The sequence below is a fragment of the Macaca mulatta genome, chromosome 8, assembly GCF_049350105.2.
Source record: "Macaca mulatta isolate MMU2019108-1 chromosome 8, T2T-MMU8v2.0, whole genome shotgun sequence".
Lineage (NCBI taxonomy): Eukaryota > Metazoa > Chordata > Mammalia > Primates > Cercopithecidae > Macaca > Macaca mulatta.
The window spans coordinates 155,054,253-155,079,171 of NC_133413.1; the positions used below are offsets into that span (position 1 = coordinate 155,054,253).

Below are 24,919 nucleotides of genomic sequence, written 5' to 3' on the forward strand. Positions count from 1 at the left end.
CAATACCAACATCTCCTGTTTTCCCGTAACCTTTTTCCAGAGAAAGAGCCTCCAAACTAGGCGGGGCAACTGTCAATGCCAAGAACTGAGAGTAAGAGTCTAGGGACCCAACTGCTTTTCAAACAGCCAGTGACTGGGCCTCCGTATCTCAGCTGCCATCTCCAAGAAAGCCAGGGCTGCCATCTCCAAGAAAGCCAGGGCCGTCATCTCCAAGAAAGCCAGGGCCGTCATCTCCAAGAAAGCCAGGGCCGTGGATTCTGAGCCCTCAGGTGAAGCCAGTGCAATGTGGACTGGTTCTCACCCTGTCGCTCCTTTGCCACCGCCCTGCCCTCCTGGGTCTGCCAAGACCATCACTGCCCCTCCTGGAGCTTCTGGCCCCAAAGTGCTGATTCTGCTTTCTTTTTTCCACCCAAGTCACATCCTGGTGAACTTTTCTTTCTAAAACAGTTTCACTGCAGTATAAGTTGCATACCTTAAGATCCATGCACTGGTGAGTACACAATTCAGTGACTGCTGTAAGTTCACGGAACAGGCACCGTCACTCTCCAGAGGAGCCCTGGAGCGCACGCCACTTGTCCAGGGCACCATCACCCTCCAGGAGAGCTGCGGAGCCTACCTTCTGTCACTTGTCCAGAGCCCGCAGCCGCTCTTCCAGCTACACTGGAGCAGCCTGTGACTGATTAACCTCAAAGCATGTCGACAAACCCTCACTGCCTCTGCCTGGTGGCCTCAGCATGCATGAGGGCTGAATGTCAATGAGTGGTGGGCTTGCCTGGTAGAACTGGCGAATTGAGGGGTACAGCGGGCTGTGCCACGGGGCAGAGCTGGGTCTGGGCCTGGGCTGTCAGTCCCCTGCCCAAGGGGTTCCGGTGGGCTTATGGGCAGCTGCCCTCATCCAGGGCAGCAGGATTGCCACCAACTGGCTAAACACGCTCTCCAAAGCGCCATCTCCCCAGGCAGCACTGCATGTCAGGTGATGGCCCCATAACCGCCCAGACAATTGCCCTGAGCCTGAGGCAGGGCAGGGACTCGGCACATTTCTCACAGACCCAAACCCATGCTCTAAAATTGCTTTCAAAGAGAAAATACTCCAACAATCATGTTTCACAATCAAGATATATTTTGCTTATTTTTCATTTAAGAGGTGAACTAGAAATCCCACTCAAGAAATCTTCTGGGCCATGCTCAGTAGGTCAAGACCAGCCTAAGCAACATAGTGAGACCCCATCTCTACAAATTTCTTTTTTTAATTAGCCAGGCATGGTGGCTTGTGCCTGTAATCCCAGCTCCCTGGGAGGCTGAGGCAGGAGGATCACCTGAGCCTGGGGAGGTGGAGGCTGCAGTGAGCTGAGACCTGGCACTGCACTCCAGCCTGGGTGACACAGTAAGACCCTGTTCTTTTGTTTGTTTGTTTTAAATTGTAAAATGTGTGCTTGGTCTTCATCCCACCCCGGCACGCAGCTCCTAAAATGCTTAGAATCTCCACAGTTATGCTGTTTTGTACACTAGTTAGTTGACTGAGGGCTGCAGCCCCTAGGTGGCTTGAGGATGGGGTAGGTCGCCCCAAAGCCCAAGGCAGGATTAGAGGGGTGGAATCTTCAGCTGCACTCCCCACGGAGGGAGGGGAAAGGGGCTGAAGGTTAAGTAGGTCACCAACGGTTTAAGCAATCATGCCTAGGTAATGACGCTTCCATAAAAACCCAAAAGGACAGGGTTCAAGAAGCTTCCAGAGAGCTGAACACATGGAGGGAAGTTTCTGGAGAACAGTGCACCTGGGGAGGGCATGGAAGCTCCAGGCCCTTTCCCCACACCTCACCCTACGCTTCTCTTTATTTGTATCCTTTGTAATATCTTTCATGATAAACATCAATGTAAGCTTCCCCAAATTCTATGAGTCACTCTTGAAAATTAGTCAGACCCAAGGAGGGAGTGTAGGAACCCCGATCTGTACCTGGTTGGTCAGAGCTCAGGTGAAATATCCCGGGGCTTGGAATGGGCACTGGAAGTGGGGGCGCTCTTGGGGAGCTGAGCGCTTACCCGATGGGATCTGAGTCTCCTGCTAGGTAGACAGTGCGGGGACTGAATTAGACGGGGGCTGAGGCTACCATCAGGTAGACAGTGCGGGGACTGAATTAGACGGGGGCTGAGGCTACCGCCAGGTAGACAATGTGAGGACTGACTTAGAGGGTGGCTAAGCACTTACCCAGTGGGATCTGAGTCTCCCGCCAGGTAGACAGTGTGAGGACTAAGAGGGGGGCTGAGTCTCCCGCCAGGCAGACAGTGTGGGGACTGAATTAGAGGACACCCAGCTGGTGTCTGCTGTGGGACTGATTTGTGGCTGGTATGGAGAAACCCTTCTTGGTGACCAGAGGTACAGAATTCTTCTGTGTTGATTCTCACGGGGTGAGTGCAGAAGAAAAGCTTCTTAAAACTCAATACTCAGCTAGTTTTAGTGGAGGCTTAGCAGTTAAGAGTGGGAAACTGGGCCGGGCGCAGTGGCTCAAGCCTGTAATCCCAGCACTTTGGGAGGCCGAGACGGGCAGATCACGAGGTCAGGAGATCGAGACCATCCTGGCGAACACCGTGAAACCCCGTCTCTACTAAAAAAAAATACAAAAAACTAGCCGGGCGAGGTGGCGGGCGCCTGTAGTCCCAGCTACTCGGGAGGCTGAGGCAGGAGAATGGCGTAAACCCGGGAGGCGGAGCTTGCAGTGAGCTGAGATCCAGCCACAGCACTCCAGCCTGGGCTACAGAGCGAGACTCGTCTCAACAAAAAAAAAAAAAAAAAAAAGAGTGGGAAACTGGTGGGAAAACGTAAACTCACAATCAAACTGCCTGGGTTGGTTTGTTTTTACTGAGGGATGAGGGGGGAGTACAGACGGAATAAAAAGGAAGAAACTGTGGGACCCGCAGGAACCCTGCATGGCAGGCCAAGCTGCTGAAGCCACAATCCTCCCTGCGATGCAGGCGATGTGAAGACGCCCAGGAGGGCGGGACACCCGGCACCTCGGAGCAGATGCTAACACAGAGATGTGAAGATGCCCAGGAGGGCGGGACACCCGGCACATCAGAGCAGATGCTAACACAGACACAGCATTACCAAACGCATTTTCACTTCTGCAGGATAAAGTATGCATAACATCAGCTAGCTCTGCACACTTGCATCTTTAACCAAACTAGCCTTGTACATGTTTAAAGGACTAAGGTGGTTCCCAGCCCTGGGGCATCGCTGGGGTGACACTCCCGCACCCCTGGCTCAGCACCCTCCATTTACCACCTGGTTTTGGTGAGGAACATGTCAGTCACTTCCAGGAAAAAGATGCCCGGGAGGTAAATTCTGCGGCCTTTGATAGTTTCAATGGGTAAAGAATACTACACTGGAAATCACTTCCCATCAGAATTTTGAACTTACTGCTTCACAGACTTCCAAACTCCAGAATTGCTATTAAGAAGTCCAAAGTTGGCCGGGCGTGGTGGCTCACACCTGTAATCCCAACACTTTGGGAGGCTGAGGCAGGCAGATCACGAGGTCAGGAGATCCAGACCATCCTGGCTAACCTGGTGAAACCCCGTCTCTACTGAAGCTACAAAAATTTAGCCGGGCGTGGTGGCAGGTGCCTGTAGTCCCAGCTACTCGGGAGGCTGAGGCAGGAGAATGGTGTAAACCTGGGAGGCGGAGCCTGCAGTGAGCCGAGATCGCGCCACTGCACTCCAGCCTGGGCAACAAAGCAAGACTCCACCTAAAAAAAAAAAAAAAAGAAAAAAAAAAAAAAGAAGTCCAAAGTTATCCTGACCCTCAATCCTGGATCACAATCTGTCTTTCTGGAAGCTTTCCAAATCTTCGATCTGTCCTCAGGGTCTAGGATTTTTTTTTTTTTTTTTTTGAGAGGAGTCTCGCTCTGTCCCCCAGGCTGGAGTGCAGTGGCACGATCTCGGCTCACTGCAGGCTCCACCTCCTGGGTTCACGCCATTCTCCTACCTCAGCCTCCCAAGTAGCTGGGACTACAGGCATCTGCCACCAAGCCCGGCTAATTTTTTGTAGTTTTAGTAGAGACGGGGTTTCACCGTGGTCTCAATCTCCTGACCTTGTGATCCACCCGCCTCGGCCTCCCAAAGTGCTGGGATTACAAGCGTGAGCCAGCGTGCCTGGCCCTAGGGTCTGGGATTTCAAGACGCCATGTCTCTGCGTCTTTGTCCCGGTCTGTTTTGACACAGCGTGTGGGTATCTGGTGGCCTCTGGGACATTTTGTTCGGTGACTTTCTCTCATTGATGTTTCCTCCATCTCATTTCTAAAACTTTTACTATCCAGGTACTGGACTCCCTAGACTGGTCCTTGAATATTCTTCTCTCCTATTCTCCAACTCCAAATTTTTGCTCTATTTTCTGAGAGATTCTCAACTTTATCTTGCAACCCATGTTTCTGTTTAGTCTTTTCTTTCTTTTGAACCCTACAAAGATTATTTCATTGCCGGACACAGTGGCTCACACCTATAATCCCAGCACTTTGGGAGACTGAGGTGGGCGGATCATGAGGTCAAGAGATGGAGACTATCCTGGTCAACATGGTGAAACCCAGTCTCTACTAAAAATACGAAAATTAGCCGGGCGTGGTGGCGGCACCTGTAATCCCAGCTACTTGGGAGGTTGAGGCAGGAAAGAGTTAATTTTCATTCCATAAAGAATGTAATGGTGTCTTCCTCTCCTTTCCCGTCCTCTGGTGCCTTGAGGGCCGGAGACCAGTGCCCCAGGGTCCCAGACACCATAGACTAGAACCTGAGAACCCCCATGGTCCTGAGGCACAACAGGTGGATGGTGGCTGAAACCTTCAGATCCACCTCCCAGAGCACCTCTGCAAGAGCTGGTGCTGGGATGGGCCCAGTAGTTGAGTGTACGTTTTATTATTGTAGGAAAGAAGAAATAGAGTCATGTCTGTATAGATGAAGAACGAGACCATCACAATGTTGATTTCTATGTACCAGGATCTGATGAAATGAAAGCAACTGGAACAGAGCATTTAGGGAGGTGAAAACAGACAACTGTATGAATCGAAAAACTTAGCTTCATTTTGAGCAATATTTTGTGGGATGCTTATCTACTACCTAATGGGTATTTATCGGGAAAACACTGTTCTTTACTGCAATGCTGTGACATTTTTTGTTGTTTCTGCTAAACCTACGTTGCAGTGTTGCTTTGTAAGTGTGCTGTATTAGTCTGTTTTCAAGCTGCTGATAAAGACATACCCGAGACTGGGTAATTTATGGAGGAAAAGGGTTTAATGGACTTACAGTTCCACGTGGCTGGGGAGGCCTCAAATCATGGTGTAAGGCAAGAAGTAGCAAGTCATGTCTTACCTGGATGGCAGCAGGCAAAGAGGAGAGCTTGTGCAGGGAGACTCCTGTTTTTAAAACCATCACATCTCGTGAGACTCATTCACTATCATGAGAACAGCATGGGAAAGACCTGCCCCCATGATTCAATTATCTTCCACTAGGTCGCTCCCCCAACATGTGAGAATTATGGGAGCTACAAGATGAGATTTGGGTGGGGACACAGCCAAACCGTATCATGTGCCATGAAAACTGTCCCTGTCAGTCCACCAGGTGAAACTGAGCCACGCAAGAGTCCGAAAATAGGTGGGTGCTTGTTTGAACTTGTTTGTGTTTAGCCAATCCCTGGTGTCATGGAGCTTCTAAAATAGCACAGACTACTTGATCTGGCTTTTGGCAGAAATGGTTTTCCATATTTTCTGCATGTGGCTTGTAATATATTCTACAGAGAGCAAAGGTAGTTCTTGCATCAGTAACCCATTCCTGAAAACCAGACATCTTGCATGAAAATGCTGTCTTTTTCATGTTAAATAGGAAAAGTTAGTAAATTATCATGTGTCAGTGCAACCGGTTTCCCAAGACAAAACATTCGTGTAACAAACACCCTTTATACAAGAAACAGGCTACTGTGTGAGGATGTTAATGGTTGAAACGCGGCTTCCTGACACTGGACAGCCGAGGTGAAGCTTTCAGTGTTGCTTTTCCCAGGGTGACGCTGAGAGGCCTGTTTGTGTCAGCATCATCCAGGCAGCACATGCTCTGCTCACACCTACGCGTGTGATTGTGGCGTCTTCTAGTTGTATCCGAAATGCAACTTGAGGACTTTTTTTCTCCCCTGCACTTTATTTTGTTAAAATGTTGGTTTCGTTTTTTGATGTAAATACAAAATTTACCCCTGCAACCATTGACAGGAATGCATATTGAAAGAATCATATGGTTTATGAACTTATAAACTGTCAGAAATAAAAAGATGCTCTACCAAGAAGTGTTGACCAGGAAGACATCTGTGGAGTGTGCCTGTAATATGGTTAATGTTAATAGATGATGATTTAAGAAGTTTTTTTTTAATATTTTGAAATAATTTTTGTGATAGAAATGAAATTTAAATTAATTCAAAAATATTTCTTTTCTTTCTTTCTTTTTTTTTTTTTTTTTTTTGAGACAGCATCTCGCTCTGTCGCCCAGGCTGGAGTGCAGTGGTGTGATCTCAGCTGACTGCAACCCCCGCCTCCCAGGCTCAAGTGATTCTCCTGCCTCAGCCTCCCAAGTAGCTGGGACTCCAGGCAGGTACCACAATGCCCAGCTAAGTTTTGTATTTTTAGCAGAGGCGGGGTTTCACCATGTTGGCCAGACTGGTCTCAAACTCCTGACCTCAAGTGATCCACCTGCCTCAGCCTCCCAAAGTGTTGGGATTACAGGCATGAGCCACTGCGCCTGGCCTATGCCGAAGGTAATTTTTTTAAAAAGCATACTGGCTTCTGGGTAAGGGTGGCAGAGTGAACACAAATGCAGTGTCGCTCTTTCCCAAGCCCTTGCGAAGTGAACAGCAAAGTGATGTTTTAAAAAGTCAGACTCGCAGGGAATGGGTGGAGTGGGAGAGAAGACAGTAGTGAAGTTCTGGAAGCCGGGAAGCAGATGGGTGAGTGACAATTTCCTTAGCAGATCCGAGAAAGCCAGATTCCGTGTCGGCAGTGAAGGAAGCTGAGGATTCACCCTGTCTGTGCTACAGAAAACTCAGAAGTCTCGAAAAGTTGGCCAGGCGTGGTGGCTCAAGCCTGTAATCCCAGCACTTTGGGAGGCCGAGACGGGCAGATCACGAGGTCAGGAGATCGAGACCATCCTGGCTAACATGGTGAAACCCCGTCTCTACTAAAAAAAAATACAAAAAACTAGCCAGGCGAGGTGGCGGGCGCCTGTAGTCCCAGCTACTCGGGAGGCTGAGTCAGGAGAATGGCGTGAACCCGGGAGGCGGAGCTTGTAGTGAGCTGAGATCCAGCCACTGCACTCCAGCCCGGGCGACAGAGCGAGACTCCGCCTCAAAAAAAAAAAAAAAAGAAGTCTCGAAAAGTTGAGGTACTAGGGACTCAAAAAGTGAAAAAGAAAGAACATGAAGATGAGCAGAAAACAAGAGATCAGCAGGAGTGATAAGGAAGATTTGAAAGAGACCAAGGAATAGGTTGAATGTCAGATTATGTACAGTTGAAAGAAACTTTGTGAGCTGGAAGACATTTTTTAAGAATGCAGCCGGCCGGGCGCGGTGGCTCACGCCTGTAATCCCAGCACTCTGGGAGGCCGAGGCGGGTGGATTGCGAGGTCAGGAGATCGAGACCATCCTGGCTAACACAGTGAAACCCCATCTCTACTAAAAAAAAAAAAAATACAAAAAAACTAGCCGGGCGCGGTGGCGGGCGCCTGTAGTCCCAGCTACTCGGGAGGCTGAGGCAGGAGAATGGCGTAAACCCGGGAGGCGGAGCTTGCAGTGGGCTGAGATCCGGCCACCGCACTCCAGCCTGGGCGACAGAGCGAGACTCCGTCTCAAAATAAAAAAAAAGGATGCAGCCAAGAGTTAACAAGACAGGGAAAGTGACAGAGAAGTTGATGGAGACACAGAAGACAGAATGCAAAGGTTTAAGGTACATTTGATTTAACCCCAGAAGGAGAAAATAGAACGAAGAAGAGGCAGTATTTGAAGAGCTGTTGGCTGAAGGATAATCTGTAACTGATGAAAGATTTGAGTCCCTAGGTAATGGAAACGCAGTATATTTTAAACAAGTTAAATAAAAGCAATCTGTGTGGGAGACACATCATAGGGAAGCTCCAAAACACCAAAGACCAAGAGACGATTCTAAAAGCAACCAGAGGTAGGAGAGAGGTCATCCAGGGCAGTGCCAGCAGTACAGACGGCCGGCTGCCTTCTCAGCAACAGTGAAAGCCAGAAGACCGTGGTGTTCATCCTAAATACTGAGAGAAGGAACCTATCAAGCATCCAACAAAATGATCTTTTAACAAGAGTGAAATGACATTTTCAGATAAAATAGAGCTTACCACCAAGAGACCATCATTAAAGATGCTTCTAAAAGACAGGATGCAGGAAGAAGGAAAAATGTTTTAAAAGGAAAGAATGAGCTGGGCGTGGTGGGTCATGCCTGTTATCGCAGCACTTTGAGAGGCTGAGGTAGGAGGATTACTTGAGGCCAGGAGTTTAAGACCAGCCTGAGTAACATAGCAAGACCCCTCTCTTAAAAAAAAAAAAAAAAAGGCCGGGCGCGGTGGCTCAAGCCTGTAATCCCAGCACTTTGGGAGGCCGAGACGGGCGGATCACGAGGTCAGGAGATCGAGACTATCCTGGCTAACATGGTGAAACCCCGTCTCTACTAAAAATACAAAAAAATAAGCCGGGCGAGGTGGCGGGCGTCTGTAGTCCCAGCTGCTCGGGAGGCTGAGGCAGGAGAATGGCGCGAACCCGGGAGGCAGAGCTTGCAGTGAGCGGAGATCCGGCCACTGCACTCCAGCCTGGGTGACAGAGCGAGACTCTGTCTCAAAAAAAAAAAAAGAAAGAAAGAAAGAAAAATATCCACCTGTGGTGGTGCACACCTGCGGTCCCATCTACTGAGAAGGGTCACTTGAGCCCAGGAGTTTCAGGTTGCTGTGAGGCATAATGGCGCCACTGCACTCCAGCCTGGGCAATGGAGCAAGACCGTCTTAAAAAAAAAAAAAAAAAACAAAGAGATGCAAAAAGAAATGGTTAGTAAAATGTAAACACATCTCTAAATCTATAAACATTGCATGAAATAATCATTTGTTTTGTTTTGTTTTGTTTTGTTTTTGAGACGGAGTCTCACTCTGTCACCAGGCTGGAGTGCGGTGGCGTGACTTTGACTCGCTGCAAGCTCTGCCTCCTGGGTTCGAGAGATTTACTGGCTGCTACAATCGGTCAGGCAGAAACAAGACAACATGGAGATGCAGACACAGGCAGATGGGCTGGTGAAGCGAAGCTGACCACCAAGACCCCACCACGCTCACATCAAGGAATAACGCAGCGGCGCCCAAGTGGCCGACTCTCGAGGCAGGCGCTCAGGCAGGGCCCCGGCAGCACCACCCGACCTGTCTCCTGGCATCCCTTCGGCTCTCCTGTGTCCTGCCCATCACTCTGCCCCAGGACCCCATCCTCCCACACCCCTCAACTTCCAGCTTAGACCAGCCTCTGTCGGCCTCCGCCAAAAGCAGAGCCTAAGACGAGGATGTGGATTCAGGGGCTCTATTTAGGAGGGGAGCTCGGGAAGAAGAAACACAGGCCCAGGATGCACCCACGCTCCTGCCACAGTCCGAGCTGGCCCTGCAGGGACCCAAGAGTGTCCTCTGAAGCTGGTGCATTTCTCCATCATGCAAGGAGAGGGGACATCCCATCACAGTGCAGCCGCCAGGAGGAGGGGTACCTGCCACAAGCTCCGGGTGGGCCGCTGCAGCCACTCACCACCTCACCCTCGGCCCCTTGGCACACCCACCTGCAAACCCAAACCTGCAGAGACAACACTCTCAGAACCACACCCAGGCGACATGCATCTGTGAGCAACAGATTTATGTTGCTTTAGGAGGTTAAGCCTGTGGTGGTTTGTTATGGCAGCAACAGAAAACTAATACAGATGTGGCTTACACCTCTGATTCCAGCACTTTGGGATGCTGAGGGGGGCTGATTGCTTGAGCACACAAGTTTGAGACCAGCCTGAGCAGCACAGCGAGACCTCGTCTCTATTAAAAATCAAAACAAAGATAAAACTTGGGTTGGGCGCGGTGGCTCAGGCCTGTTAATCGCAGCATTTTGGGAGGCAGAGGTGGGTGGATGACCTGAGATCAGGAGTTCAAGACCAGCCTGGCCAACACGGTGAAACCCTGGCTCTACTAAAAATACAAAATATTAGCTGGGCGTGGTGGTGGGCACCTGGAGTCCCAGCTACTCGGGAGGCTGAGGCAGGAGAATTACTTGAGCCTGGGAGGCGGAGGCTGTGGTGAGCCGACATCATGCTACTGCACTCCAGTCTGGGTGACAGTGAGACTCCATCTAAAAAAAAAGATAAAAATGTTTTTAAAAATTAGCCAGGTGATATGGTTTGGCTCTGTGTCCCCACCCAAATCTCACCTGGAACTGCAATAACCACCACGTGTCATGAGAGGGACGTAGTGGGAGGTAACAGGTCTTTCCCGAGCTGTTCTCATGACAGTGAATAAGCCTCACGAGATCTGATGGTTTTATAAGAGGGCAGTTCCCCTGCACACACTCTCTTGCCTACTGCCATGTAAGACGTGTCTTGCTTCCCCTTTGCCTTCTGCATGATGGTGAGGCCTCCCCAACCATGCTGAACTGTGAGTCAACTAAACTTCTTTCCTTTATAAATTACCCACTCTCAGGTATGTCTTTATTAGCAGCATGACAACAGACTAACACACCAGGCGTGATGGCTCACGCCTGTGATCTCAGCTACTTGGGAGGCTGAGGCAGGAGGATCCCTTGAGCCCAGGAGACTGAGGCTGCAGTGAGCTGACATCACACCACTCCACTCCAGTCTGGGCGACAGAGCAAGATCCTGTCTCAAACAAGCAAACAAAACAAAAACAATACAAAATTAACACCAATGTCTTCCTCCTCCTCAGGAAGCTTCTGCTGTCAATGATCCCTTGTCTCTCCTGTAGAGTAGCCCTTCCCCTCCCCATGGGCCTTCCTGATAGCATTTAAACATGTTCTTATCTCCACCGTATTAAAAATAATCAGCCAGGTGTGGTGGCTCACGTTTGTAATCATAGCACTTTGGGAGGCTGAGGCGAATGGACTGCTTGAGCTCAGGTGTTTGAGACCAGCCTGGGCAACACGGCAAAACCCTGTATCTACAAAAAAATTGCCAGGCATGGTGGCGCACACCTGCAGTCCCAGCTACTTGGGAGGCTGAGTGGGAGGACTGCTTGAGCCCGGGAGGCAGAGGTTGCAGTAAGCCGTGATCGTGCCACTGTACTCCAGCCTAGGCGACAGAGCCAGACCCAATCTCAAAAAGAAAAAAGAATCACGCAGAGAGACTGGTTCCCCAGCTCTCTGCCCCTCCCCCCACCACTTTGGTTCTCACCCCACATGTCCCCACAGTTCCTCTGACGAAGTGGCCTCCATCTCCTCACCTTCCCCCGGGGCCTCAACCCTGACACTCTGGTCTATGCCTCCACTCCACTGAGGTCTCCAGTGACTTCCAAGTCACTAAACTGAATCCAGAGGATTGTACTCAATGTTACTCAAGGACCAAGACTTCTTAGCTTCAACAACCAAAGGACGTGTGATAGAAGAAAAAGTACTGGGATTACATGTATAACCACCATGCCTAGCTTGTCTTTTCACCTTCTTAATGGTGTATTCTGAAGTACAAAGGTTATGAATTTTGATAGAAAGTCTATTTTGCTATTGTTTTTCAGCCAATAAGATGGCTAAGGGAAAAAGTAAGACAATGTTTTAAAAGGGAGAAAAAAAATAAGTCACACAAAAGTGCTGGCGAGGATGTGGACAAACAAGAGCCCTCATACACTGCAAGTAAGAGCTCACTTTGGAAAACAGTTTGGAAAAATCTACCACATGACCCAGCAATTCCATTCCCAGGAATTGACTCAGGAGACATGGAGTCACGAATGCACAGTGAGACCCGGGCACACACATTCCCAACAGCACCATCCACAAAAGCCAAACACAGCACAGGCCCACGTTCACTACAGACGATGGGTGAGAAAAGATGGTGGACCCACTCAATGCGATGCTTCAGCCATAGACAGGGATTGGCTCTAAGGCTAAAAGAGCCCTCCAGACACCCTGGAGAAAGCGTTTTAAAAAAGAAAAGCAAGCAACAAACTCAGACACAGAAGATGACATATTGTAGGGTTCCGTGTCCGTCAAGTGGCCGGGAGCAGCAGGTCTGCAGAGATGGAGGCAGCCATGGGGCGGGGCTGGGCACGAAGCAGCAGCATCTTCTAGGTGACGGAAACGCTCGACAGGCGGTGATGGCTGCACAACTCCACAGTCCAATGGTTACTAAAAACCATGGGATTATATACTGGAAACAAGTGAATTTCTTTTTTTTTTTGAGACAGAGTCTTGCTCTGCCGCCCAGGCTGGAGTGCAGTGGCCGGATCTCAGCTCACTGCAAGCTCCGCCTCCCAAGTTTACACCATTCTCCTGCCTCAGCCTCCCGAGTAGCTGGGACTACAGGCGCCCGCCACCTCGCCCGGCTAGTTTTTTGTATTTTTTAGTAGAGACGGGGTTTCACCGTGTTAGCCAGGATGGTCTTGATCTCCTGACCTCGTGATCCGCCCATCTCGGCCTCCCAAAGTGCTGGGATTACAGGCTTGAGCCACTGGGCCCGGCCTGTGAATTTTTTATATATAAATTATACTTCTAAAATTGAAACACTGCCAAATGCACACCAGCTCGTGGCGGCGCCCCTTCTGGCTTCCATCATGCATTTCTGAGCTTCCAGTCACTTGAAGCGGCATCCGAGGCCTCTCGCTACAGGCCCTTGGGAGCACAGCAGTCTCCAGAACTTCATCATCAACCCAGGCCAAAGCACGTCCCTGTCTGTGACTTGCACCTGGCCTTTCAGTAACAGGCATCTGCACAGCTCTCAGCGGCACCTTCACCCTGAGTCATTGCAGGTACCGAACCCAAGCCCTGTACCTTCCTTCACCCTACATGTGAGCCCCCCCTCGGGAGCTGTGTGGCCTCCTCAGAACTCAATTTCATCTCATCAGACTCTGCCCCTAGCAGGTCCCCTGCCCTGCGCTGCCACACCCTGCCCAGTGCGCCCGTTCAGGACAGAAGTCAGTCTTCGCAGGCCTGTCCCTTGGTGGCAGGTGACAGGTGCCGGGCCATCGCAGTGAGCACGTGTCAACCGCAGTCCTCGTGTTATCCAGGAGGAAGCAAAGAAAACACTGGGCATGTCCTCGGTCCAACAGCAACTCTCTAACAAGAAGTGGCTCCTGAGCCTGGCTCTGCACAACTCCAAAACCCCATCCCTCTCATATTCAGAGCTGCAGATGCCAGTGCAACCATGAGAAGCAGCAGCTGGATGAAGTCACAGCTATGAAACTCAGGCTGGAAGCTCTCAGACACTACATAAGTTGAAGGCACGATGAGTCCAGGTGTCAAGGAGAGGTTGGCCGTGAGGTCAGATGCCCAGGTGGGAGCCAGCCCTGGGACACCACACTCTCAATGACGGGCTCCGCGAGGGCAGGGCCTCCCCGCCTCACTCTGGTCTCTCCCGGCACAGAGTCCCATGAATGTCATCATCCCAGATGTGTTAGGAATGGAAGACATGACACATAAAGTGCAAACGTTGGGATTCTTATCCTCTAGGTAAAACCATCCCCAAACCCAGATGTGCTCTTAGGAAGCAGAGCGACAGACCTCGGATGGCTGAGGTTTATTTTGTGTGGAATCCCAACACTCAGGAAAGTCATAACCAAAGGGGCTGCCAGAACGAGGCCAGGGCTACAGGGGAACTGGGGGCAGCAGGGAGGACAGAGACACCTGCAGATGCTCCCAGATGGAGCTGGCCTCGCCTGGGTGCTGGTGCAAGGTATGCAGCAGTGACACCATCTTTAGGATGTCACTGTGTAACAACAGGGTAACACCCAGATGGCCCAGCTGGCTCTGTGGCTGAGGCAGGGTAGCTAGAGTAGGTAACCACATTGAACACACCACCCCCTGACCAGTAACCACCTGCTGGGCGTCCCCCGGAGCTGCACTGGCCACCCCTCCCCACGGGCGGCACCCGAATGTCCGCCAGCAAGGACAGACACGTCACAAGCTTGGAGCCTGCTGGAGGGAGGGCACAGGCCGCTGGAGGAGATGTGGGTGTTCTCTCTGTGTCAACAGGGCAACAATCGCAAACATGTTCGATAGGGAAGAGCACGTATGGACCACGCCAACACGGGGCCCCAAACAGGAGTGAGAACAAGGGCGCTTGTGTTTGTTTCATCTGCAATAAAAGTGGTACTGGGAGTTGGCAGGAACAGCGAGGGGGAGGGGAGGGAGTGAAGCTTTACAGCACATGCCTTCTCAGCTTCTGTTTGTTTTTAATCCTGTGAAAGTATTGATAGCCAAAAAACTAAATTTTTAAAAATCACCAAAAAACGTGTGGAGAAAATATAAAGAAAGGAGGAATAGCAGGGACACCAAAAGAAAGGAGCGGAATCAGCTGCCTCTAACAACTGGGGTGGACACAGGCTGGCGGGCGTGGAAGCCTCGTCCCTTCTGCACCGCCGCACAATGTGAGAGCTCTGTGCCTGGGCTACCTGCATTGAAAGTGAATCTCCTTTCCAGAAACCTACCTGAAAGCCTTGATTCTAAGAACAAAACGTCTCCGTGAGCCCAGGGCCTGGGAACCTGCAGGAGACAACCCGGTCCTGCTGAGACCCTCACTGAGCCCAGAGCCCGATGGGGCCGTGGCCCTGGCACTGCCCGTGAGGAAACAAGGCCTTGGGTTTCTCTCTGCCACACTCACTGCAGACGAGGATCCGGGACGAGACATGCCCAGAGGGCTCCAGTGCCCTGTGGTCAAGATGCCATTTCCTTCTGTCTCTCTCCCTGATGGGGCACAGCTGGAGGCATCTACTCTGACCCTCTTTTTTTTTTTTTTTTGAGACGGTGTCTCACTCTACAGCTGGGCTGGAGTGCAATGACACCATCTCGGCTCACTGCAACCTCTGCCTCTTGGGTTCACGTCACTCTCCTGCCTCATCCTCCCGAGTGGCTGGGACTGCAGGCGTGCGCCACGCCCGGCTAATCTTTGTACTTTTAGTAGAGACGGGGTTTCACCGTGTTGGCCAGGATGGTCTCGAGCTCTTGACTTTGTATTCTGCGCGCCTTGGCCTCCCAAAGTGCTGGGATTACAGGGGTGAGCCACCGCGCCCGGCCTATTCTGACCCTTCTTAAAGCTCGAGCACGTGGCCCCAGTAAGAGCAGGGAAGGGACAAACAGCCCATCCTCACATGAAAGCCGCAGACTGCTGTGTCAGGTGGCAACCCTGCTCTCACCCTCACTGTGCAGAGCCCCTGAGACTTCCCCACAGGCACCATGGGCTTGAGCCCTGTGCTCACAATGTCCAGGGCCCCAGAACATTCCCATAAGGAAAGGCTATCGGCAGCCTGCAGCCGCCCACCCTGCTGCCTGCACTGCCCTGTGCACTGCTGTCAGCCTCGCCCGAACAGAGACTCTCATTCTTCCTGAGGAAATGAAAACAAAACAGCAATGAAAACGACTTTACACCACTTCAGGTCAGGACCTTTGGTGGGTGAGGGAAGGAATGACCAATCCAAGACAAGAAATGCTCAGGAGCCAGTGGCAGTCCCGGAGACCGACGCAGAACGCAGGGAAACAAAGCAAGATGCCATGCCAGGGGAGGGCAGCTGGAAGCCGTGCATGTGTCCATGGGGACCCCAAGAGAGGGAACCAGAGGGAACAATGGGGAACAGTGTTTCCAAGCAAAAGTGCACCCATGTGCCAAGTCCATATCCAGACTCACTGCCCTGAAGGACTAAAAGCTACCAGAGACAAAAGACTGGAGGGCAGAAAATGTGTACAAATTCCTGGTACAATTTCTACAAAATGGTAGAGAGTCTAATTCCCCTTCTTCTAGCATAGGTGGCCCTAACAACTCACTCCTGGTACACACAATGGGGGAGAAGTGACCTGTGACCTCAGAGGTTGGGCTGGAAAAGGGGGTACAGCCTTCAGAGCCCTGAGCTGCCATACCCTGAGGATGCCGTGCTAGAACACCCACAAGAAGGCAGGGAGCGCCAGCTGCTCCAGGGCCCCAGCTGCTCCTCTAGGGCCCCAGCTGCTCTGGTTTCCCCAGAGGAAGCACCAGACATGCCAGAATATGGCTAGTCTCTAGCTCCCGTCTTGACCGTAGTCTCAGGAGACCCCGTGCCAAGCTGCTCCTGAACTTCTGTTCCACAGAAACCAGGAGAGAGGATCATATACAACTATTTTAGACCCCTACATCTTGGGGTAATTTGTTATCCAGCAAAAGTAACTGGAGCAATCTCCTACAAGGAAACAACAGCTGAAGTTGTGTCCAGCTGCAGCACTCACAGACCCGCACTACAGAAACGGCTGAAGGGTTCGTTTCAGAAAGAAAACAGCCTCAGAGGAAACCATACTGAGCAAGGGCGACATGAGATATTGGAAACTCAATTTCTGGCTGTTTAAAAGCTTTTTATACTGAAAGGTAGAGCAAGTTCCACTTGATAACAGTAACAACAACTGCCAAGGAGGGCTGCTCAGCCAGTGCCACTGTAGAGAGGAGGTAAATGCAGAGCCAAGCTCAACCCTAGCTTCGCAATGAATCTCTTGTGGAACTTTTAAAAACTCATTTTTAAAAGCTAGCTGAGCTGAATGACTTTGGGGTAAATAATGAAATTACAGCAGAAATCAAGAAGTTCCTTGAAACTAATGAGAACAAAGATGCAGCATACCAGAATCTCTGGGACACAGCTAAAGCAGTGTTAAGAGGGAAATTCATAGCACTAAATGCCCATATCAAAAGTTAGACAGATCTCAAATTAACAACCTAACACCACAACTGAGAATTAGAGACACAACAGCAGATCAATCCCAAAGCTAACAAAAGACAAAAAAATCACCAAAATCAGAGCTGACCTGAAGGCAATCAAGACACAAAACACCATTCAAAAGGTCAATGAGCAGGAGTTGGCTTCTTGAAAAAAAAATTAATAAGATACATCGGCCACTAGCTAGACTAATAAAGAAGAAAAGAGAGAAGATCCAAATAAACACAATTAGAAATGACAAGCCAGGTGCGGTGGCTCACGCCTGTAATCCCAGTACTTTGGGAGGCTGAGATGGGCAGATCACGAGGTCAGGAGATCGAGACCATCCTGGCTAACACGGTGAAATCCCACCTCCACTAAAAATACAAAAAAATATATATATATATATATTTGCCGGGTGTGGTGGCGGGTACCGGTAGTCCCAGCTACTTGGGAGGCTGAGGCAGGAGAATGGCGTGAACTCAGGAGGCAGAGCTTGCAGCAAGCCAAGATCACGCCACTGCACTCCAGCCTGGATGAGAGAGCGAGACTCCATCTCAGAAAAGTAATAATAAAAAATAATAGAAATGACAAAGGTGTCCAGGTGCTGTGGCTCACATCTGTAATCCCAGCACTTTGGGAGGCCAAGGCAGATGGATCACTTGAGGTCAGGAGTTCAAGACCAGCTTGGCCAAAGTGGTAAAACCCTGTCTCCACTAAAAATACAAAAATTAGCTGGGTGTGGTAGCACACGCCTATAATCCCAGCTACTTGGGAGGCTGAGGTTGCAGTGAGCTGAGATTGCACCACTGCACTCCAACCTGGGCGACAAAATGAGATCAACTCAAAAAAAACAAGCAATGATGAAGGGAATGTTATCACTGACCCACAGAAATAAAAATAACCATCAGAAACTACTATGAAAACCTCTATGCACACAAAATAGAAAGCCTAGAAGAGATGGATAAATTCCTGGATGTACCTGTAATTCCAGCACTTTGGAAAGCCGAGGTAGGTGGATCACGAGGTCAGGAGTTCAAGACCAGCCTGACCAACATGGTGAAACCCTGTCTCTACCAAAAATATAAAAACTAGCCCGGCATGGTGGTGCACGCCTGTAATCCCAGCTACTTGGAAGGCTAAGGCAGGAGAACTGCTTGAACCCAGGAGGTGGAGGTTGCAGTGAGCCGAGATTGTGCCACTGCAGCCTGGGCAATAGAGCAAGACTCTGTCTTGGAAAAAAAAGAAAAAAAAAATTCCTGGACACATACACCCTCCCAAGACTGAACTAGGAAGAAACTGATTCCCTAAACAGACAATTAACAAGCTCCGAGATGGAATCAGTAATAGCTTACCATCCAAAAAAAGCCTAGGACCTGATGGATTCACAGCCAAATTCTACCCAATGTACAAAGAAGAGCTGATCCCGTTCCTATTGAAACTATTCCAAAAAATTGAGGAGGGATTCCTTCTCAACTCATTCAATGAGGCCAGCATCATCCTGATACCAAAACCTGGCAGAGGCACAACAAAAAAATATATATATATTCAGGCCAACATCCTTGATGCACATTGATGCAAAAATCCTCAATAAAAGACTTGCAAACTGAATTCAGCAGCATATCAGAAAACTAATCCATTAAAATCAAGCAGGCTTCATCCCCGGGATGTAAGGTTGGTTCAACAGATGCAAATCAATAAATGTGATTCATCAAATAAATAGGACTAAAGACAAAAACCACATTATCTCAATAGATGCAGAAAAGGGCTTCAATAAAATTCAACAACTGCTCACATTAAAAACTCTCAGGCTGGGCACAGTGGCTCATGCCTGTAATCCCAGCACTTTGGGAGGTGGAGGTGGGTGGATCACCTGAGGTCGGGAGTTTGAGACCAGCCTGACCAACATGGAGAAACCTTGTCTCTACTAAAAATACAAAATTAGCCTGGTGTGGTGGTACATGCCTGTAATCTCAGCTACTCAGGAAGCTGAGGCAGGAGAATCGCTGGAACCTGGGAGGTTGAGGTTGCAGTGAGCCGAGATCGCACCATTGCACTCCAGTCTAGGCAAAAAGAGCCAAACTCAGTCTCAAAACAAAAACAAAAACAAAAACAAAAACAAAAACAAAAAACCTCTCAATAAACCAAGTATTGAAGGAACATACCTCAAAATAATAAGAGCCATCTGTGACAAACCCACAGCCACATCATACTGAATGGTAAAAGCTGGAAGCACTCCCCTTGAAAACCAGCACAAGGATGCCCTCTCTCACCACTCCTATTAAACATAATATTGGAAGTCCTAGCCAGAGCAATCAGGCAAGAGAAAGAAATAAAGGACATCCAAATAGGACGAGAGGAAGTCAAACTATCTGTTTGCAGAGAACATGATTGTAGAAACATCTAGAAAACCCCATAGTCTCAGCCCAAAAGCTCCTTCATCAAATGAAGCTGATAACAACTTCATCAAAGCTTCAGGATACAAAAATCAATGCCCAAAAAATCACTAGCATTCCTAAACACAAACAATAGCCAAGCCGACAGTCAAATCAGGAAGGCAATCCCATTCACAAATGCCACAAAAATACTAAAATACCTAGGAATACAGCTAACCAGGGAGGTGAAAGATCTCTAAAATGAGAATTACAAAACACTGCTCAAAGAAATCAGAGAAAACATAAACAAATAGAAAAACATCCCATGCTCATGGACAGGAAGAATCAGTATCATTAAAATGGCCATACTCTCCAAAGAAATTTACAGATTCAATGTTATTCCTAACAAACTACCAATGACATTCTTCACAAAACTAGAAAAATAATTTTTAAATTCAGATGCAGCCGGGTACAGTGGCTCACGCCTGTAACCCTAGCACTTTGGGAGGCTGAGGTGGGTGAATCACCTGAGGTCGGGAGTTTGTGACTAGCCTGGCCAACATGGTGAAACCCCATCTCTACCAAAACTTCAAAAATTAGCTGGGCGTGGTAGCCCACACCTCTAATCTCAGCTACTCGGGAGGCTGAGTGAGGCAGGAGAATCACTTGAACCTAGGAGGCAGAGATTGCAGTGATCTGAGATCACATCACTGCACTCCAGCCTGGATGACAGAGAGAGACTCTGTCTCAAAAAAAAAAAATATTAAAAATAAATAAACACATTCATATGGAACCATAAAAGAGTCCAAATAGACAAGGCAATCCTAAGCAAAAAGAAGCTGGAGGCATCATGTTACCTGACTTCAAATTATACTACAGAGCTACAGTATCCAAAACAGGATGGTACTGGTACAAAAACAGGCACCAATGGAACAGAATGGCAAACCCGTACACCATATACAAAAATCAACTCAAGATGGATTAAAGACTTAAATGTAAAACACAAAACTATAAAAACCCTGGAAGACAACCTAGGCAATATCATCATGGACATAGGAATAGGCAAAGATTTCATAACAAAGATACAAAAAGCAATTGCAACAAAAGCAAAAATTGATAAATGAGATCTAATTAAATGAGCTTCTGCACAGCAAAAGCAACTATCAACAGAGTAAACAGACAACCTACAGAATGGGAGAAAATATTTGCAAACTATGCATCTGACAAAGATCTAATACCCAGCATCTATAAGAAGTTAAAAACAAATTTACAAGAGAAAAACAATCCCATTAAAAAGGGAACAAATGACATGAACAGCGAAACATGCGGCCAACAAGCATATAAAAAATGCTCAATATCATTGATATTCGAAAAATATGAATCGAAACCACAATGAGATACGATCTCACACCAGCCAGAATGGCAATTAATAAAAAGTTAAAAAAATAACAGATGCTAGTGAGGTTGTGGAGAAAAGAGAACAGTTAACACTGTTGGTGGGAGTGTAAATTAGTTCAACCACTGTGGAAAGCAGTATTCCTCAAAAAGCTAAAAGCAGAACTATCATTTGACCCAGCAATTCCATTACTGGGTATACACCCAGAGGAATATAAATCATTCTACCACAAAGATACATGCATATGAATGTTCACTGCAGCACTATTCGCAATAGCAAAGACATAGAATCTACCTAAATGTCCATCAATGACAGATGGGATTTTTAAAATGTAGTACATAAACACCATGGAATACTATGCAACTATAAAAAAGAATAAGATCACATCCTTTGCAGGAACATGGATGGAGCTGGAGGCGATTATTCTTAGTGAACTAACACAGGAACAAAAAAACAAATACCACATGTCCTTACTTGTAAGTGGGAGATAAATGATGAGAATTCATGAACACAAAGAAGGAAACCAACGGACACTAGGGTTCACCTGAGGGTGGAGGGTGGGGATGAGGCAGGGAGAGGAGCATAAAGGATAACTTCTGGGTACTGGGCTTAATACTTGGGTGATGAAATAATCTGTACAACAAACCCCTGTGACATGAGTTCACCTGTGTAACAAACTTTCACATGTACCCCCCGGAACCTAAAATAAAAGTTAAAAAAAAAAGTAGCCGAGGATAAGTCCAATTTCTCAGGTTCTCAACATGATTTTAATGTGCTGCCAAGGTTGAAAATTATAGAAATATGAGGCCGGGCGCAGTGGCTCACACCTGTAAATCCCAGCACTTTGGGAGGCCGAGGCGGGCAGATCACCTGAAGTCAAGAGTTTGAGGCCAGCCTGATCAACATAGTGAAATCCCGTCTTGACTAAAAATACAAAGTAGTCGGACGTGGTGGCCTGTGGCTGTAATCCCAGCTACTCGGGAGGCTGAGGCAGGAGAATCACTTGAACCTGGGAAGTGGAGGTTGGCAGTGAGCCGACATCGTGCCATTGCACGGCAACCTGGGCAACAAGAGCAAAACTCTGTCTCAGAAAAATATATAAAAGAAAATTACTGAAGTATGAAATAGAAACCCAGGCAAAAAACCCTAATAGGAAACCACAGAAACTACAAATAGTAAAAGGAACAGTCCATCAAGTTATAAACCCGCACAACACCATGCCTGGCGTCTGCCTGCTTGGGAGCTACTGAAAAGGAAAAACGAAGCCCCTTCGATGAAAGCACAAGCTTCTCCATCTTCCCGTCAGACACCTGCTTGCACTGAGAACCCCACAAACATTGGCCGTCAGAGACTCTGAAACACCCATGCCTAACCCTCTCGGTCTCATCAAACCTGCAGTTAAGATTCCTATGCAGAAAACTGATCTAGAAGAATCAAAGGAGCTGGGCACGGTGGCTCAAGCCTGTAATCCCAGCACTTTGGGAGGCTGAGACGGGCGGATCACAAGGTCAGGAGATCGAGACCATCCTGGCTAACACGGTGAAACCCCGTCTCTACTAAAAAATACAAAAAACTAGCCGGGCGAGGTGGCAGGCGCCTGTGGTCCCAGCTACTCCGGAGGCTGAGGCAGGAGAATGGCGTAAACCCGGGAGGCGGAGCTTGCAGTGAGCTGAGATCCGGCCACTGCACTCCAGCCTGGGCGACAGAGCCAGACTCAGTCTCAAAAAAAAAAAAAAAAAAAAGAATCAAAGGACCTTCCTTACGGTGGAGAGGGAGCCAGAGCTCGGGTCATGAGAGGGACTGGACTTGTTCTCCTGTTGTAACAACTAGAAATTGTATGAATGTGAAACACCTGGTGCCGAAAAGGGAAACGAACAAGGTGAAACCCCGCTCCCAGCCCGGCTCTGTGCAGGCACTTTCCAGACCACCGTCTGGGCAGAGCCCACTGCTGGATGTGACCACTGAAAGGAGGCGACAGTAGTGAACCCAAAGGTGACAAATGGAATTATGCAAACTAAAGCCCAATGGAAGATGAACACCGACCTACAGGACAATATGAAGCACCCCAACATATATATATATAACTGGAACCCCTCACCCAAAATAAAGGGAGAAGACAGTAAAAGTAGTCGAAAAAATAATGGTCAAAATTTTTCCATATTTGAGACCAGGCACAGTGGCTCACACTTGTAATCTTAGCACTTTTGGAGGCCGAGGCAGGTGGACTGCCTGAGCCCAGGAGTGTAGGACCAGCCTAGGCAACATGGCGAAACCCCGTCTCTACAAAACACACAGAAAGTGCCTGGGCATGGCGGCAGGTGCTTGGAGTCCCAGTTACTCAGGAGCTGAGGTGGGAGGATCAATTGACCCTGGGAGGTGGAGGCTGCAGTAAGCTGTGATCACACCACTGCATTCCAGCCTGAGTGACAGAACAAGACCCTGTCAAAAAAACTTTTTCCAAATTTGATGAAAACTGTTGCTGGCAGCAGCCACTCAAGATGGCTGCCATCAAGCCGGCTGCAACAGGGAGGCGTGGCCAGGGGCTGCACACTCCATGGAGCCGGCAGGAGCCGGGACAAGCAGGAGCCCCGCCCCTTCTGAGTTGGGGTAGGAGCTCCCCCTGGTGCTGCTGTAGCTGCCCAAGCTGCTGCTGCACACCCGGGCCCCCTGCTCCATGGAGCAGGTGGAAGCCCTGCCCTCCTGGGCAGTGCTGCAGCCACCCAAGTTGTGGCTGCAGATCTGAGCCTCCCTGTGTGCTTGGGGGGCTGGGAGCAGGCAGGAGCCCTGTCCTCCCAGGTGCTGCTGCAGCCACCCAAACCACAGCTGCAGACTCAGGCATCCCTGCACTCTTGGGGGCCCAGGCAGGCCCCCCACTCTTGCAGACTCAGAAGTGCCCACTCCCACTGCCTGGTTTCTCCCTGCTGTCAGCTCGCACTCCAGTCTTGGAGCAAAGTCGTGTCTGAGCCCAGGCACCACGAACAGCAGCAGGAAGCAGTCAGATTCCTGAGTGGAAGGGGGCAGGTCTCCGGTGAGGCCCCACCGCAGGCCAGAGATCGCCTGAAGGCTAGGGGCTGGGCTGCCAGTCCCATGGACTGGAGTGGGAACTTGTGCCTTTTCTGGACCCACTCATGGCCACCCATGGACCAATCGGCGTGCAATTCCTCCCCTCTAAGGCCCATAAAAGCCCCGGGATCAGCCAGCGCTGAGCAGACAACAGGACAGCCAGCTGAAGAGAGAAGCCACCCTCTCTACTGAGAGCTTCAGAGACCTGCAGACACTGGGACTATGGCTGCAAAGAGGAGCAAACCAATCCAAGGCTTCCTCTCTGCTAGGAGCTGCGCAGATGTTGGGATGGCCAGCTGCAGAGGGGGGCTACCCACTCCAGGCCTCCTCTCTGCTGAAAACTGCACAGACGACAGGATGACCTGCCTGCAGAGAGGAGCTACCTCTGAGCTGTTCTAACACTCAATAAGGCTCCTCTTCGTCTTGCTCACCCTCCACTTGTCTGCATACCTCATTCTTCCTGGATGCAGGACAAGAACTTGGGCAAAGGCGCCACTGGCCACAGAGGTTTCTGGCCAGAAGAGCAACTCCCCAAAGATCCCGTAACACTACGGATGTAACAAACGATGAATACCAAACAGGAAAACACCAGACCAAAGTTCAGTCTTACCAAATTGATACAAACCAGAGAGAGAAAACCTCTCATCAAAAGCAATACACAAAAGAAGAAAGGGAACAGCATCTCTAAAATGCTAAATCAAACAAAACTATCAATCTAGAATCCCATGCCCAGTTAAAACATTCTTAAAAAATGAAACCAAAAACAAAGATTCTTTTCTTCCTGAAAAACTAAGAGAATTAGTTGCCAACAGATATATACTAAAAGAAATACAAAATGAACTTCTTCAGACAAAAAGATAATACTGGATAAAAACTTGAATATGTAAAAAGTAATAAAGAGCACTTGACATAGCAAATAAGAAGAAGAAAAAAAAGGCCAGGTGTAGTGGCTCATGCCTGTAATTCCAACACTGTGAGAGGCTGAGATAGGAGAATCGCTTGAGCCCAGGAGTTCAAGACCACCCTGCTCAACATAGCGAGACCCCATCTCTACAAAATTTAAAACATAAAAAGCAAATGTTTTCTCATTTTTAAATGTATGTGATTAAGAGGGTCAATTCATTCATTATGTAACAATCCTAAATGAGTATGCCTAGTCTAATAACACAGCTTCAAAACA

At 48.9% G+C, this 24,919-nt stretch overlaps 1 protein-coding gene and 1 long non-coding RNA gene across 25 annotated transcripts in view; one reads left to right on the plus strand and one right to left on the minus strand.

The window, feature by feature from the left end:
- The window catches only part of ARHGAP39 (Rho GTPase activating protein 39), a 147,976-nt gene that overhangs the window by 99,332 nt on the left and 23,725 nt on the right, over nucleotides 1-24,919 (minus strand). For 3 of the 24 annotated variants that reach the window (XM_077944631.1, XM_077944628.1, XM_077944624.1), the window contains exon 2: nucleotides 10,268-10,387. The exons of 19 other annotated variants lie outside the window; for them this stretch is intronic. The gene's annotated coding sequence lies outside the window, so the exon portion shown is untranslated. Of the gene's footprint in view, nucleotides 1-10,267; nucleotides 10,388-10,773; nucleotides 10,911-24,919 lie in introns of all 24 variants that reach the window. 2 more of the 24 variants (XM_077944634.1, XM_077944626.1) reach the window with 1 other exon arrangement.
- LOC144330924 (uncharacterized) lies at nucleotides 7,879-10,406 on the plus strand. Its single transcript, XR_013397571.1, has 2 exons — nucleotides 7,879-8,803; nucleotides 9,239-10,406. It is a non-coding gene; the product is annotated as an uncharacterized LOC144330924 (long non-coding RNA).